The sequence below is a fragment of the Lycorma delicatula genome, chromosome 5, assembly GCF_047948215.1.
Source record: "Lycorma delicatula isolate Av1 chromosome 5, ASM4794821v1, whole genome shotgun sequence".
Classification (NCBI taxonomy): Eukaryota; Metazoa; Arthropoda; class Insecta; order Hemiptera; family Fulgoridae; genus Lycorma; species Lycorma delicatula.
Window position 1 is genome coordinate 25,665,470 of NC_134459.1, and position 18,471 is coordinate 25,683,940.

Below are 18,471 nucleotides of genomic sequence, written 5' to 3' on the forward strand. Positions count from 1 at the left end.
CATATTTTCATTGGTTCCAGAGTTTAGCCAAATAAAATTTTAATTAATGAAATATTTGGATCTTACAAGGGGAAGGCACATTGGTTCGAATCCAACTTAATATACAAATATTTTTTAAACTTTTTTTTCTTTTAATTTTATTGATTCGTTAATAATTATTAACTTCTGATTATAAAAAAAATTTAACAATAAATAATAGTTCAATAATAACAATAAAAAAAAATATGAAAAAAAATCAGATGTTATTAGCAAAATAAAAGTTTCTGTACTATTCATTTTAATTAAAAAATTTTTCAATAGACGTTAATAATTAGTAAATCAATATTTTTAATTTAAAAAAAAAATAAAATAAAAATAAACGTATACGAAGTCGGATTCGAACATTGTGCACATGGTTACGGATTCAACACGTTCTCACTTACACTACATATCTACTTGAGCGATGTGAAACAAAATTAATATATAAAATAACATAAAATGGTGATATGGATACCACAAAAAATGTGATGTAATGTGATATCCACCACAGTGAAATTGTGTAACTATCCACTTTATTAAAGAATTGGAAGATCATATCTCACTTTCAAATGAAATAAGTTTAAACAAGGAGCAGAAAAAAATGTGTATATGTAATTTAAAAGGCGTACTAGGAAGTCAAGTTTCTTGTCCATATCAGATTTTTTTGTTTTGTAGGGCATAAGTTAGGATTTCAACCAAATGGTGTTGTGTACGGTATGTAAAATGGCCTGTTTTCCAAAAAAATGTTTATTCTCTCCTTTAATGTAATCTGTGCAATAGCAGTGTTGTTTTTGGGAAGTTAGGCGATAACTTTTCAGATTGTTCATCATAACCCACCATGTTGGTCTGGTGGTGGATGCGTCTTCCCAAATCAGCTGATTTGGAAGTCGAGAGTTCCAGCGTTCAAGTTCTTGTAAAGGCAGTTACTTTTATACGGATTTGAATACTAGATTGTGGATACCGGTGTTCTTTGGTGATTGGATTTCAATTAAGCACACACCTCAGGAATGGTCAAACTGAGACTGTACAAGACTACACTTCATTTACACTCATACTTATTATCCTTATTCATCTTTTGAAGTAGTACCTGAACGGTAATTCCCGGAGGCTAACCAGAAAAAGAAAGGAAGTTGTTCATCATAAAAAAATAGTTGTGTGCATCTGGCATTATGTAACATAGTAGTACATAATACTCTAATAAAAAACTTCAATGGTATTAATTTTATTCTTTCTATTGATTTTATGCTGCTGTTTTAACTGCTTAATTTTCCCCATGTTTTCCATAACAATTGCTTGCATAAAAGAAGGAAAAAAATTGCTTTTGATAAAAAAAGTCTTCCTAATTTTTTTTTGCATCTCAACATCTGAAATCTTAGTACAAGATTAATATCATTTTGATAATTTTTTATCTACTTTTTTGTATTATCACAAATACATTGAAGTAATCAAATATAATGTTTAAACTCCTGGAAAATGTGATAGATTGTATTTCTTCAACCTGATGTTTCTGCTATACCTTCTACATCTTAGGGAGTAGGATGTTGAAAATGAGATGTGTGAAAGGTAAAATCTCACATTTAACAAACTGGTTTCTGTAGATCACCAAAGTTAAAGTATGGTAGTTACAGTACCGTAAAATTCCATAAACAATTATATGCATTTTTTAAAAAAATTGATTTTTATTTATTTGTGTAACCCTTGGCTATATATCATATTGATTTTTAATTTTTCTATTTCATTTGGTAAGGAGTAGTATATCACAAAAATCGTAAATCAAGAAAATGTTTCAATCTTATGAAACTTGAATATATTTTCTAAATGATGCATCGTTTTCAATCTTTATGTCTTTGAACCGTTTGATTTGTTCAAATTTGCCAGAAAGCAAATTTTATCAACTAATGATTTCCATTCTAATTGCTTGAAACACTCCAATAGCCAATCATTACCTAACATAAGGATGCTTACTATTACATGTTGCTTTTATCAACTCAAGTTTCTGGAGAATTTTTTTTGAAGATATATAGAAAATTTCATAAATTCTCTCTTTTCCAGCACAAAATAAAAAATTCAAGTCAAAATTCTTACTTCTCAAGTACCACTCTTAGTGAGTGATCTAACTATTATGTAGTTCTGCCATTTGTTGATAGATAGTGTCACTTGTCTAAAACAAGAAACTTTTTAGATACACTGTGCCTATTTCAATTATTGTAATATTAAATTTGAGAATAGTGAGAAAATTTATTCAAAGTATTTTTCTTTATGGTATTACATCCTTCATAGCTCTGTCTATGTTTTATGCTTTTCTTTTTCTTTTCCTTTAAGTACTTGCTGTCTAAACTAGTGGTGGGAAATAAATATCATTGCTTACATATTATACGCTCTTCTGGTACAACTTGAGTTGATTTTACATCAGATACCTGATATAAAATCAGGTATCTGATTAATATTACTCAAAATTATTACTTTGTTTTGTTTTTATTTTTAATGATAATTAGTCACTTTTATTTGTTTCAGATAACACTTTAAAGTTATTAATAATAAAAAAAAATATTGACTATGATATTATATAATAATACATTGTGTGTTACTGATTTAAAAAAAATAGTTTTGTAGTAAACATATCATCAATGATACCACCTATCAAGTCATTTTAATTTTTAATCAAATAAGTTTTAGAAAATAAAGAAAAAAATTTCAGCCAATGGATGGATGATTATAAGCTAAAATGAACAAGCTGATAAACAGTGTATGGTTATTTGAATGTTTTACGAACTTTGTTAATAATGTGATGAATGCTTGTCCAAAAGGTTAGTATTTAATTAGATTAAATTAATTAATTAATTTAGTATTTAGTTAGTGAATTTTTTAATTATTTCTATTAATGCAATAAGAATGAATTATTAATCTTTAAATTGAAAATTGTTTCAGAATTTTATGTTTATTTACTGAAAACTTAAAATTGCTTTTATTTTCGACCTGATTTCAGTTTTTATTTTAACTTCTAAGAAAATAAGGGAGTATTGCATGGATTTTGTTATTGAAATTATTATATTATTTTAGGAGGGTTAATCTATACATTCCTGTATTTTTATGAAGTGCAAAATTTTGATGATATGAGTTTAATTTTAAGCAGCAGTGTATTATTTAGGCAGAGTTCTTGGTTAAGTTTATTTAGTTTGATTTTTACTCAGTTGCCATCATTGTTTCATCATGTTGAATACTCATAAAAATGAATACATCGAAGTGGTTATTTTCATTAAATGTATATGTTAATTGGCATATCAACTTAGAACTTTGCAACACATACCGATTTTGATTATGTTTTCTAAGAAAGTCCTTAGATTAAACTATGTTACATAAACAGGGTAAAATGATAAAATTGGTATACTGAAATTTTATCTAGTTTTATCACCCTTCATAATTTTCCTCAGTAGTTATTTCTGGAGCTTGGTATTCTCAGTTAGCATCCTAAGACCACTAACTAATATCTCCTGATTTATTTTGGCAATCATTAATCAAGTTTTTAATCTGCTTAGAGCCATTCTAGTATTACGTATCTTAGGTGGAGAGAGGTTCATGCTTTGCTTACTTTTGCTGACAAGGTTCAGGGGCAGCGGTTACTCAAATTCTTATGTAGAATAAAAAAAGAAAGCAGAATCAACAAAATATTAATAATTTTTATTACATTTAGTGGAGGAAATTAAAACAGGCAAAAAATTATCAGCTTGCATTACAGCTTGCCCAAGCGTACTGCCGGGTTAATTGTCTGCAGTAACTCAATTGTATATCAATAGATTTTTATGAATAAGGTGTACTTTTGTTCAAAATAAAATTTTGTAAAAGTAAAAATTTGATCAAACAAATAATTACAAAGCTATTGAAGATTAAAGAATTAAGATGGCGGCCATTTTGAAATCTTTGAAGTTGACGTTTTCAAAATTTTTTATTTTGTAGAACAAGACACTATTCTTAGATTTGCCAAATTTAATTGAAGTAGATTTTTTGCTCATTTTGGTGCTCAGAATCACTTCCTGAAGTTTGGAAAATATGTCCCAGTACACTCCATATATAATTATATGTTGCTTATATATAAACAATCAAACAATTGAAAAGATCACATCAATGCTTAAATTATATTTTATTTTGTAGAAATAATTGGTATTGCATTATCAATTTGTATTTAAAAATACCAGTTTTGCTCCAGTCTATATTTCATTTTGTAGAAATAATTGGTATAGTCTGCTTTATCAATTTTTATTTAAAAATACCAGTTTTGCTCCAGTCTTTTGGGTAGAAATTATTTTAAGAAAAATATTGTACTTCATCATTTGATATCACCAGAGATATTCCAATAAAATATATAACTTATAACAATGATCAAAGATATTAAGATGCAATTAATAAAAGTAGTTGTTATTTAATTTATAATAATGATTCTTTGATTATATTGTTAGATAAAACATTAAATATTACAACCTAAAAATTTATGTTCCATTATATCAATTATGTTACAATATAAGTAACATAATATGAACAATAGAAAGATCAATATTTTGGGAGGACCACTTGATAAAAAAGATTTTTGTTAGGAATTAATTATAATTTTTATCTGTGCATAAGCTTTAAGGTTAATACAGATAAAATTATTTTTTTTAATCTGCTTGTTAAATATTTACTAATTCTTTTCTGTGTTAGATATGGTTTGTCATCGTAGTTAGAAACTGTAAACATTTCTGTTATCCATAGGGTTTGTGTGAAACTATTCACAATGTTAAATTAGTTAATATATATTTCCCAATTTTTATGATACCGATCTGTGCTAATCAACTGCAAAATATTTCATGAGTTACTTGATGTAAGCGTAGTGGTAATTCACAGATCTGACTTTTTATAAGTAGTTTATTTTTGAAAGTAGTTAATGCAATCTGTGAAATTGTATCAGATTTTAGTGTTAGTTTTGGTTGTAGTAAGTTGATCATTGTTAGTCTACAAAATATTTGTAAATGGTTTCTGCAAAATGTTATTTAGACTGTTGTGTTGTCTCCTATTATGTAGCCATAATTTGTAGCCTATTTTGTAGCCATAACTGAATCTCAGAGGAACAATAATGAAGTGCTAAATCTTACTAATTTAAGTTTGTTTCTCAACTACTAATTGAAAATACAACTTTTCTACTAAAATTTTTATATAATTTTCTTCTTAATAAGAGAGGCTACAAGTATATATATTTGTTCTATATGGGTGGGAAGTCCCCCACCCATACTAAGACTAATAAATACAGCTTAATTGGGCTCTCTACTGCTGCCAATTCTCAATGTTGATATTGCTCAGTGCTGCTGGAAAAGGTGGGGAGGATAAGCCATGGTGGGGGTCATCCAATGTGTTCATTCATGGTGGGATGACCTTAGTAGTAGTTGACTGTGGAATGATGGCATATAATGAGTATGTGCACTGTTGAAGAGCATTTATTAGGTTGTGTGTGGGTTCATGAACGTCCACACACTTGGAGAATATTATGAATAACTTCTTTGTGCATTTTGGGAAATCATCACCATCACAGCAAATGTTACTGACATAGGAGAAGAAGGCTTTTGCATTGGAAAGTGTTCTTGATGCACCACGTAATGGGATGTCGAGTACTTGAGCTGAGACATGTTGCTGTGGAGACATCGATTCAACAATCTCCGATGAAATCAATGCCCAGACGTTCTGGAGAATTAAGCATTACAAGATGGACAGTGCGAGACTGTATGCAGAAGGACTTAAAAGTTAAATGTTTTCATCCAGTTACAGTTAATGAATTGAGGGGCAATGGCCTTGATCAATGTGTTTATGCATGTTAGTTATTGACTGAATGCTTTCTGAGAGCAAATATTAAAAAGAACGTCATGTTCTCTGACAAGTTTGCGATTTATTGAAGCTCCCGTAACTGAAATGTTTATTCTGTGCAAAAGACAGTATTTTTATTATCATTTTATAAAAATAAACATTTTTTCATATATTTGAATTAACATGCTGAGGTGAAAAAATATTTATTATTGGATTTTTTTTTTTTATTTCTGTGCTTCTTAAATAAGCAAATAAAAAATTCTATTAGTTATTTAGATAAAAATGAATTATTGGCATGTTTTGAAAGATGTGATAGAACGAATGTTACTATAACGTCACTGTAATACTAGACTGAAACATCCTAGGGGAAAAGAGAACATTTTCATAAAGTGGCTCTTAAAAAAAAAAAAAAACAATATTTATGGCAACTAAACAAAGCTGTATTATTTAACCACTAGTCTTTAAATAAATTTATATTTGTAACTTTTACTTTGAATAATACAGAGTGAGCAACATAAAACTGAACCCATAACATAATCGCTGCAGAATCAGTAGGTTATGTTGGAATGAAATTTTATGATTGATACGCATAAATTAAATAAGAAAAACATAAAATATAATTTAAATGTTGCATTTATTTACCTTATTGTTACAAAAGATGTTCAAAATGACCACCCTGGACATCGATGCACTTTTGTCCTCAACTGATCATATTGAAAGTCGTCACACAAAATGTTGTCAATTGCATTGATTTCTCATTAATGTTCACCTTCAGTTCATTAATATTGTGAGGGATTAGATGCATAAACTTCCTTAGATTAGATGCAAAAATCACAAGTAGACCACTCTGGGGAACATAGAAGCTACCGTCCTCTGCTGACAGCTTGTTGTCTGTCTCCTTCAGTTGAAGCACAGTTGTAACACGATATGGTTTGAATCTTAATTCATGAAGAATATGACAAGATGTGTATTTAACACCAGGTTGTTGGGATAAATTGTGTAGAGTTTTTTTTGGCCTGGCAGTAATTCTCTTTTCAATATCAGCAATGGCCTGTGGAGTCCTAATGAAAGTTGCCCATTTTGTTTTGCATTTGAAACTGAACCTGTTGTACACCATTATTTAACTAAATCATGTATGCTATTCTTCGCTGGAATTCAGGCATTTGGAAATTTTTCTACATGTACTTGATGTGATTCTTCATACAACCCAGAACGAATGTAGGCCTCAACTGTAGCTATCCTCTCCTGGATTGAATAAGGTGTTTTACACAAACACAACTGCACTCACAATACTGCACCGCAACAAAATGTATACTACACTGACATGTAACCACCTGACAAACAGAAACAACAATTAGTAGTAACATATATGTACATCCACTAGTCATACTAGTTGTGTGAGAGTCTTTCATAAATAATGTTGGGTAGTGGTTTCACTATGCGTTCGGTTTTATGTTGCTCACTCTGTACAATTTAATATGTATATATCTTAAAAATATTATTCTTTTTTTACAGTTTATCAGCTCTATTTCAAGAAGCAGTATAACATATTTTGGACTGAATGTTGTTTATTTGATTAAACTTATTTAATGTTTTTAATGAGTAATGCACTGAAAATTAATTTTTAAATTTGATTCATATGTTGAAATTTACCATTTTAGTTTATTTTATTTTATATATAGTTTTAGAGAGAGGTTGTGAAGACTGATAGTTATATTAATTAATATAAGTTGATATCGATAGTAATATTATTAAATGTAAAGGATAGAATAACTGGATTCCTTATTCTGATTGAAGAATTGAATATTTTTCAGATCTATTACAAATTTTAATGGGTCTGTGGTAAGAAGAAAACTGCTGGTCCTTTGTTAAGAAGGTTGACTATGCTCCATATGTTTAATGTTATAATTTAAATCTTGTCAGCTACTACATCAGTCATTACATCATTACATCAGTCAAGTTATGCCTGCTTATGAGGGGGAGTACTGTAGCCATGGTTCCTTTCTAATAATTTTTATCTAGGCTTCTTATAGCAGCTGATTTTAGCACTGGATAGGCTAAATTAGAATTAAGTCTGTTAGTGTTACATAATATTAAACCTTATTTATGACAGAATCCTAATCCATTATTCAGCTACAATGCATACTAATGTTCATTGGTCAGGAGTTGGAAAAAATCAATCTGCTGTCTGTATTGCAATATCTGTTAGTGAATGAAAAAACAACAAATTTATCTATCTGTTTTATATGTAATTGTAAGTGTAATATTTCAAGGATACTTGATAATAATACAAAATTTTTATAACATGATATCATGTCAGAAATTATTTGCTATATAAGAATTATTCTTTCTTTATGGTGCTATTACTGCTTGCTTAAACCAAATGAGTACTGTCAGCTTATATGATCTATTTAGTACAAGTAATAATAGATCTCTGTTACTTTTGTTTTGTCAGTTCATTTTAATTCATTTTTCTTTGCAAGGAAATGTTTTGTGTGGATAGGAGGGATTTAAATGCTGAAATTTTTCAAAGGTTCTGCATGTAATATAGTTTTAGTGTTTTACTTTATCATAATGAATATGATTGAATAGAACATTTAAAAAATGTTTCAGTTTCGCTGGGGAACAAAAAATAATTTTTTTTTTGTCTCTGGAAGAAAAATGTGTGATTTTGATATTATTCTTTCTTCTGAAATCAAATATGATATCGGTTTTTCCTCATCATGCAAGGTTTCCGAGAGCAGGTATTTATAATTTCAAACATTTTAATACTTTCTACATTCTTAACTACACAATATTCAAACATCTGACTCACTCAAAGTAAGAAGTTACGATTTTCTGCTATATTTTGCCTGTGGAGCAACCCTCTTGATAGTCCAACAATTATCGGCTAGCATATTAGGATTCCATTTGACCTGATACTTCAGGGCAAATACTTTTCCATAACTGAAATTTCCTAATGAAAGTGCTCCCCATACTAATTACTAACTGTACCAAGATTTTCCATGAAGAAATCTAGGTGCAAGTGCAGGAAGTGTACTTTTAAGGACATATTACAACCCAAATTTTTATAGATGTTATAAAATTGTTGACAATATCACGATAATTTTCCGCCTTTCAATTTCCCCAAAAACTCTGAGTAAAATTTTTGAATGCTTGCCAAGCTGGTTTCTCCAGTGGATTCAATAAATAGTTCCTCAAACTTTTCATCATGTATTAGTGATCGTATATGTGGACTCACAAATATTCCTTCTTTAATTTTTACATCACTAATTTTAGGAAACTTCTGTTTTAAGCATATGAAACCAGTAGTGTTGTCCATGGCCTTGACAAAATTCTTCATTAATCCTAATTTGATGTATAACAGAAGTAGATACACATTTTTAGGATTACACAATGGGTCATGTTTCACATTTTTCTGTTCAGCATTGAGCGATACACATTTAGACCATTCTTTTCTAATGAAATGGTTTTTTCTGTCCCTACTATCCCAATCACACAAAAAACAACAGTACTTTGTTTAACAAAGCTGCATACCAAGAATAAGTGCAATTACCTTCATATCACTACAAATATTCCATTCATACATTGCACATTGGCTTTTCCAATATAAATTAAAAGTTTTATATGTTTATTTTATACTAGCAGAGTGAGCCACAGGTACTGATAGGAATTTATTGCCATTATGCAGAAGCACAGCTTTTAAACTAACTTTCGAGGAATCAATGAACAAGTGCCATTCTGTTGGTTTATCTTCATTACAAAGTGTCTCCATAAGAGAAGAAATGTCGTTACAAAACACGAAGCCATTTTCTTCAAAAAACAGTCTTTAAATTCAAAATGATGATTACAATACATACATATCTTTGTACTCTTTTGAAGAAGATTCCATCCTTTTAGCCGGGAAGCAAGCATTTCAGACTGTTTTTTGGATAAATTTAAATCTTGTATGAGATTAAGATTTTCTTGAGTCAGTAAATGAGGCTCAGATAAACTGTCCTTTGTTCAAAAGTTGTGTTAACAGAATCTGTTTCTTTTTCTTCCTTGCTTCCATTAGACTCTGAGCTCTCTTTATTTATTGTCACACGTTCTGGAGGCAGCTCTTGGTATGGGCAGCTCTTCACAGTGTGGAACTGGTCTCATTACAGATTGCAAGTTAGGGTACACCACTGTATGTGTTAATTTTGAGTAACCTTTTTAATGTTTGTTAAGCAGAAATAACAGTCAGAAGAGTGATCTTTGGGTTCCCTCCAAATCACAGAGATAGAAAATGGTGTGTGGCGTGTGCCATTTTTCCATGCAGTGAGAAGCCTAGAACATGACAAAAAACAGATATGTGGGGCCCAGGTCCTTGTTTGGTCCCTGACTTTACACCCAAAATAAAATTCATAACATTTTTTACTAAAGGAGTAAGGTTTCACCTTTGGGACTTGAGCATCACTTCACCACGTACATAAGAAAAATTGTTAGAATGATTTGAACAAACTCTAGGCATTTTGTAACTAAAGACTAATTAAAAGAAATAAAGTTATAAATATGCAATATACAATAATTCAGACACACAAAGCAGTTACAATGACGTGTTTACTGGTTCACTAATACCTTACAACTGGCATCGTTCTGATGAGTATGCAACACTAGGTCACATTGTACATGTCTATACACATCTGAACCTGCACAACAGTAGCAACACTACCCTTTGCGTTAGCTCATTTGGTCCCATCATAATTACAATGCTCTAATAGCTTCTACTTTACAGTGGACAAATGGATGAAAAAACGTTTTAAAATATTTAAAAGAATTAAAATAATAAAAAAACTGTGGGTGATGGAGAAATTCTGAATACATATTTGAAAAATATAAAAAACTGCATTAAATACACCTATTGGTACTCGTGTGACACAAATCATATTGATCAGTGTTATTATTAATTAATCAACTCTCAACTCTACACTGCCAGTTAGTCAGTGGATTTCATTATAGATAGAGACTTTATTATAGCTAATTCTATTGCAAATAGATTTTGCAAAGTCTGTTGCGAGTGGTTTTTTTTATGCAGATAAGTTTTATATAGCTGAAACTTTGGTTAACAGTAATTTTATCACCATTATCTTCTCTATCCTGCAAAATTACCTCATGAACACATTTAAAATTATGAACAGAAGTAGATATTTACCCAACTTCTTAATGCTTGGGGAGCCATTACTGAATTTTTCATTAAAATCATGCTTAATTTAATTTCAATTATGCCTTCATAATTTCTTTATTTTTAAAGTATTAATATTATATGAAATGAACAGCATATGAATTTCAGCGGAACTCCTTTTGTCTATAGAAAACACTTCATGATCATGTTCCCTCAGGTCGACCATTTCTGAGATGTGTGGTTAATTGAAACCCAACCACCAACCACCGGTATCCACGATCTAGTGTTCAAGTCCGTATAAAAGTAACTGCCTTTAATAGAATTTGAATGTTAGAACTCTCGACTTCGAAATCAGCTGATTTACAAAGACGCGTTCACCACTAGTCTTTTTAACTGTGATTGTAGTAATGTTTTTTCTGTAGTTTCACCTGATTTACGAAGTCAGAGTAAGTACATCGTGTATAATGTTTGTTACTTTCAACATTTAAAAACTAGCTAGGTCAGTAATTTACTAAATTTATAACAGTTATTTAGAATTCTTAGTTTATTTTTTGAATAGGCCTATAAGAAATAAAGTTGATTAATGTTTTCTTATCGTAACTGCTTTTCAGGACGCTGGTTTATAGTTCACGCTATGAAAAAAATTACTTTTGTATCTTTTGCAATCCTACAGTATAATTATCCCTACAGTAGTATTTATCAATAACTTACATGGAATAATGTAGTACCACCAAAACTAAAAAACAAGTTCATAATTAAGTTAGTTCAGTAGAAAAATAAACATCAAAAATTATTATTGCAAGGATAAAAATAATAATGATTATTTTATTTAGATTAGATTATTTTATTCTAATATGCGTTCGTGTAAAATACACACATTTTAGCCTTTTCTTAATCCTTATAAGACTTTACAAGGACAATAATTAGTTTTGAAATGTGTGAATTTTGGGCTGACGAATGTTTCAGTTTCTCCTTTATTAGGAGCCCATATTGTAGAGGATTGGAGTTTTGTTTCACAATTTGGTCTTGTTAACAGCAACAGCAGAAAAGATACCTCCTGCTGCAGCAGAATAGGAATGTGGTAAGCAGATCATTAAAAAAATTGCCTTAAAAAATTTTGTAAAATTTGAGATGATGTATCACCAACAGTATTTTTCATTTCAAAAGTAGTGTTCCAAAATTTCATAAATTCTTGATTCCTTTTCAATAACTCTGTGGACTTGGCTAACTCTCATTCCCCGCCTACATCATAACACTTTTTGCAATTACATTAGGGAAATGTACAGTTAATAGCATGATACTAACACTTCTTTTGCAATTTTCTGGAATCAGCACAGACATATTTCTTAAAAGGGGATTGAAAAAATCCACCCTCTTCAAAACTTGTTTGCAGAATCCAAAATAAAAGGATAGACACTTGACTTAAAATTCCTTATGGTTTTTTCAATTTATTCCATGTTCTTCAGCTGCTGTATAAGAGCCTCTATAGGCAGTATAAGAATCTCTATTGTCTGCAAGATGTAAGAGCAACTGATGAAACCTATATGAAGTCTCCTGATACACTTTAAGTTTAGGTGTGTTACAAGTGGTAGGAAAATGGCCACAAATAAAAAAATACACCTTTATGACAGGGTCTTGAAGAGAATTTAAAATTGACTGGGCTTGCTCTATTCCATCTTCAACACAAAAATTAAAATAAGACAGTAAAACATTCCACTGTTCTACAATCCTTTGAACTACATAATTTATAAACAACCATCATATTTCACCTAATTTAAGTTATGAGCTTTAATGTTGAATCACCTTAAATTCTTCTAATCTTTCTGGTTTCTTTAGAATAAAATTGGATATGTCACTATAGAGCTCTTCAACAGCATGTGGAAGGTATTTGCAGTACAAGCTTGTGAAGTCTACACACTAACGCTGTGCCAAATGCATCTAGATATATATATAAATGTTCATTCAACTCTTTAAGCTTATTCCTGTTTGCTGCCCCATCATTATAGAGGCATTATTCTCTGTGGAGTGGTAAATCCTAACAAGTTTGTAAGTGGTACTTCTAATTCTTCAATCTTTTGAACAAAGATGAACTACTGACTTGTCAGTGATGCTTAAGAATGAGTCTTCATTTTTGACTCATAGCAACAGCTAATGATTTTGTAAAAGAAATGTTTACTGATTTATCAGCAATCAAAGAGAAAGAGTTTTCTGATAAGATATCTCTAGCATCAACCGCTAAAGCATTATTTATTAAATATAAAGTATCAGTGCAACCACATTTAATATTTTAATTATTGCACTATCAGGAGCGATTGCTTTAATTATATTAATGATGGTAATGTACCCATTAATTCTAAAGGAAGATTATTCTCTGCAATTTTGCTTCAGTAACTTTATTATGTAATGAGGAAAAGATGCTGTTAATAGACTGGTGGCTACACTAAAGATGGTGATTTGTATATTCTACATTTGCTTTATACTAAGGGGTATTTGCAAGTATATGCATAAGGCTCTTGCTACTGTTAATTTCAATATTACAGTATTTATAGTACGGCATTTGTTTTTTATCATCACTAACTGTATAGTTTTTTCTGTGTTTTTTCATCCTGATAATTATACTGTATATGAATTTTTTAGACTTACACAATACAACACTTACCACTAAAAATAATTATTAATACTATAGAAGTATAGTAGTAGTCCATCACACTACATATGCAACCCAAACACAGAACAAAATGAACTGAGTTTGTGATCGTGATCATGAAACATTTTAAGTACACTGATTTCTCTGGCAGGGCATTCACACAATGATGATTAAAATTTACATGTTAGTCAAGCTGAAAGGTAATACATTTGCTAATTAAAGGTCTTTGCACTGGCTGTCAAGGTCTCAGTGACCACAGGTAGAGGTAGAGCATCTGACTGGCATTCACATAACTCATCATCAAGTGAATGGGAAAAGAGATAAATAGTAAGTATGGGCAATCTACCAATAAAGAAAGTGGTAAGAGGGGCAGTAAAAGTTACTTCCAGGCAGCACGTGCTCATTCCACCCACAACTCATTGGTTTATAGTAATTTTGCCCAGGATGGAAACAGCAAAAGCATTTTTTGTTTTTTGTCATATTTAACTAAATTACTTCATAAAGTTAGAGGCCAAGAGGTCAAATAACTATATTTTTATCACTTTCCTTCTGCTTTGAAAGTTACTTAAGTAAAAGAGAGGGAGAAGTGATCTTTTTGTTCCAGCAAACACATATGCATACCAAAACTATTTTATCTGTGAAGACCTCTAGATGTAATAAATTATGTAATATTTACATTTCTATCAATAATGATTTTCTAACTTTAATCAGAATTCAAATAGATGTGATATCTTGATTACATGGTAGCTGAAGTGGAGGTTAGTTTGTACTTCTAAAATTCATTTTAACGAGATAATTTCTGCATATACTTTCTAAATATAATAATATTATAACAAATATTGTTATAACAATATTAAATTTCACACATAGCTTTTACTTTTTAAATAAGATTTTAATAAAATCAATGAGAAAGAAAAATAATAATATTGAAAAATATAGTACTATACAAAACTTTTTTATATTTGTAAAGTGTACATTGCAATATGTTCAACTTGTGAACAATAAGCAACCCCACATCGATTCAACAATCTCCGATGAAATCAATGCCCAGACGTTCTGGAGAATTAAGCATTACAAGATGGACAGTGCGAGACTGTATGCAGAAGGACTTAAAAGTTAAATGTTTTCATCCAGTTACAGTTAATGAATTGAGGGGCAATGGCCTTGATCAATGTGTTTATGCATGTTAGTTATTGACTGAATGCTTTCTGAGAGCAAATATTAAAAAGAACGTCATGTTCTCTGACAAGTTTGCGATTTATTGAAGCTCCCGTAACTGAAATGTTTATTCTGTGCAAAAGACAGTATTTTTATTATCATTTTATAAAAATAAACATTTTTTCATATATTTGAATTAACATGCTGAGGTGAAAAAATATTTATTATTGGATTTTTTTTTTTATTTCTGTGCTTCTTAAATAAGCAAATAAAAAATTCTATTAGTTATTTAGATAAAAATGAATTATTGGCATGTTTTGAAAGATGTGATAGAACGAATGTTACTATAACGTCACTGTAATACTAGACTGAAACATCCTAGGGGAAAAGAGAACATTTTCATAAAGTGGCTCTTAAAAAAAAAAAAAAACAATATTTATGGCAACTAAACAAAGCTGTATTATTTAACCACTAGTCTTTAAATAAATTTATATTTGTAACTTTTACTTTGAATAATACAGAGTGAGCAACATAAAACTGAACCCATAACATAATCGCTGCAGAATCAGTAGGTTATGTTGGAATGAAATTTTATGATTGATACGCATAAATTAAATAAGAAAAACATAAAATATAATTTAAATGTTGCATTTATTTACCTTATTGTTACAAAAGATGTTCAAAATGACCACCCTGGACATCGATGCACTTTTGTCCTCAACTGATCATATTGAAAGTCGTCACACAAAATGTTGTCAATTGCATTGATTTCTCATTAATGTTCACCTTCAGTTCATTAATATTGTGAGGGATTAGATGCATAAACTTCCTTAGATTAGATGCAAAAATCACAAGTAGACCACTCTGGGGAACATAGAAGCTACCGTCCTCTGCTGACAGCTTGTTGTCTGTCTCCTTCAGTTGAAGCACAGTTGTAACACGATATGGTTTGAATCTTAATTCATGAAGAATATGACAAGATGTGTATTTAACACCAGGTTGTTGGGATAAATTGTGTAGAGTTTTTTTTGGCCTGGCAGTAATTCTCTTTTCAATATCAGCAATGGCCTGTGGAGTCCTAATGAAAGTTGCCCATTTCGTTTTGCATTTGAAACTGAACCTGTTGTACACCATTATTTAACTAAATCATGTATGCTATTCTTCGCTGGAATTCAGGCATTTGGAAATTTTTCTACATGTACTTGATGTGATTCTTCATACAACCCAGAACGAATGTAGGCCTCAACTGTAGCTATCCTCTCCTGGATTGAATAAGGTGTTTTACACAAACACAACTGCACTCACAATACTGCACCGCAACAAAATGTATACTACACTGACATGTAACCACCTGACAAACAGAAACAACAATTAGTAGTAACATATATGTACATCCACTAGTCATACTAGTTGTGTGAGAGTCTTTCATAAATAATGTTGGGTAGTGGTTTCACTATGCGTTCGGTTTTATGTTGCTCACTCTGTACAATTTAATATGTATATATCTTAAAAATATTATTCTTTTTTTACAGTTTATCAGCTCTATTTCAAGAAGCAGTATAACATATTTTGGACTGAATGTTGTTTATTTGATTAAACTTATTTAATGTTTTTAATGAGTAATGCACTGAAAATTAATTTTTAAATTTGATTCATATGTTGAAATTTACCATTTTAGTTTATTTTATTTTATATATAGTTTTAGAGAGAGGTTGTGAAGACTGATAGTTATATTAATTAATATAAGTTGATATCGATAGTAATATTATTAAATGTAAAGGATAGAATAACTGGATTCCTTATTCTGATTGAAGAATTGAATATTTTTCAGATCTATTACAAATTTTAATGGGTCTGTGGTAAGAAGAAAACTGCTGGTCCTTTGTTAAGAAGGTTGACTATGCTCCATATGTTTAATGTTATAATTTAAATCTTGTCAGCTACTACATCAGTCATTACATCATTACATCAGTCAAGTTATGCCTGCTTATGAGGGGGAGTACTGTAGCCATGGTTCCTTTCTAATAATTTTTATCTAGGCTTCTTATAGCAGCTGATTTTAGCACTGGATAGGCTAAATTAGAATTAAGTCTGTTAGTGTTACATAATATTAAACCTTATTTATGACAGAATCCTAATCCATTATTCAGCTACAATGCATACTAATGTTCATTGGTCAGGAGTTGGAAAAAATCAATCTGCTGTCTGTATTGCAATATCTGTTAGTGAATGAAAAAACAACAAATTTATCTATCTGTTTTATATGTAATTGTAAGTGTAATATTTCAAGGATACTTGATAATAATACAAAATTTTTATAACATGATATCATGTCAGAAATTATTTGCTATATAAGAATTATTCTTTCTTTATGGTGCTATTACTGCTTGCTTAAACCAAATGAGTACTGTCAGCTTATATGATCTATTTAGTACAAGTAATAATAGATCTCTGTTACTTTTGTTTTGTCAGTTCATTTTAATTCATTTTTCTTTGCAAGGAAATGTTTTGTGTGGATAGGAGGGATTTAAATGCTGAAATTTTTCAAAGGTTCTGCATGTAATATAGTTTTAGTGTTTTACTTTATCATAATGAATATGATTGAATAGAACATTTAAAAAATGTTTCAGTTTCGCTGGGGAACAAAAAATAATTTTTTTTTTTGTCTCTGGAAGAAAAATGTGTGATTTTGATATTATTCTTTCTTCTGAAATCAAATATGATATCGGTTTTTCCTCATCATGCAAGGTTTCCGAGAGCAGGTATTTATAATTTCAAACATTTTAATACTTTCTACATTCTTAACTACACAATATTCAAACATCTGACTCACTCAAAGTAAGAAGTTACGATTTTCTGCTATATTTTGCCTGTGGAGCAACCCTCTTGATAGTCCAACAATTATCGGCTAGCATATTAGGATTCCAACAGAAGTAGATATTTACCCAACTTCTTAATGCTTGGGGAGCCATTACTGAATTTTTCATTAAAATCATGCTTAATTTAATTTCAATTATGCCTTCATAATTTCTTTATTTTTAAAGTATTAATATTATATGAAATGAACAGCATATGAATTTCAGCGGAACTCCTTTTGTCTATAGAAAACACTTCATGATCATGTTCCCTCAGGTCGACCATTTCTGAGATGTGTGGTTAATTGAAACCCAACCACCAACCACCGGTATCCACGATCTAGTGTTCAAGTCCGTATAAAAGTAACTGCCTTTAATAGAATTTGAATGTTAGAACTCTCGACTTCGAAATCAGCTGATTTACAAAGACGCGTTCACCACTAGTCTTTTTAACTGTGATTGTAGTAATGTTTTTCTGTAGTTTCACCTGATTTACGAAGTCAGAGTAAGTACATCGTGTATAATGTTTGTTACTTTCAACATTTAAAAACTAGCTAGGTCAGTAATTTACTAAATTTATAACAGTTATTTAGAATTCTTAGTTTATTTTTTGAATAGGCCTATAAGAAATAAAGTTGATTAATGTTTTCTTATCGTAACTGCTTTTCAGGACGCTGGTTTATAGTTCACGCTATGAAAAAAATTACTTTTGTATCTTTTGCAATCCTACAGTATAATTATCCCTACAGTAGTATTTATCAATAACTTACATGGAATAATGTAGTACCACCAAAACTAAAAAACAAGTTCATAATTAA

At 30.1% G+C, this 18,471-nt stretch overlaps 1 long non-coding RNA gene across 3 annotated transcripts in view; it reads right to left on the minus strand.

Moving 5' to 3' along the window:
- Positions 1-6,462: 6,462 nt before the first annotated feature.
- LOC142324824 (uncharacterized) overlaps positions 6,463-18,471 on the minus strand; it is a 56,901-nt gene continuing 44,892 nt past the window's right edge. For 2 of the 3 annotated variants that reach the window (XR_012756406.1, XR_012756405.1), the window contains exon 6: positions 15,431-16,149. This is a non-coding gene — a long non-coding RNA (uncharacterized LOC142324824). Of the gene's footprint in view, positions 7,182-15,430; positions 16,150-18,471 lie in introns of those variants that run through there. The other variant, XR_012756407.1, reaches the window with a different exon arrangement.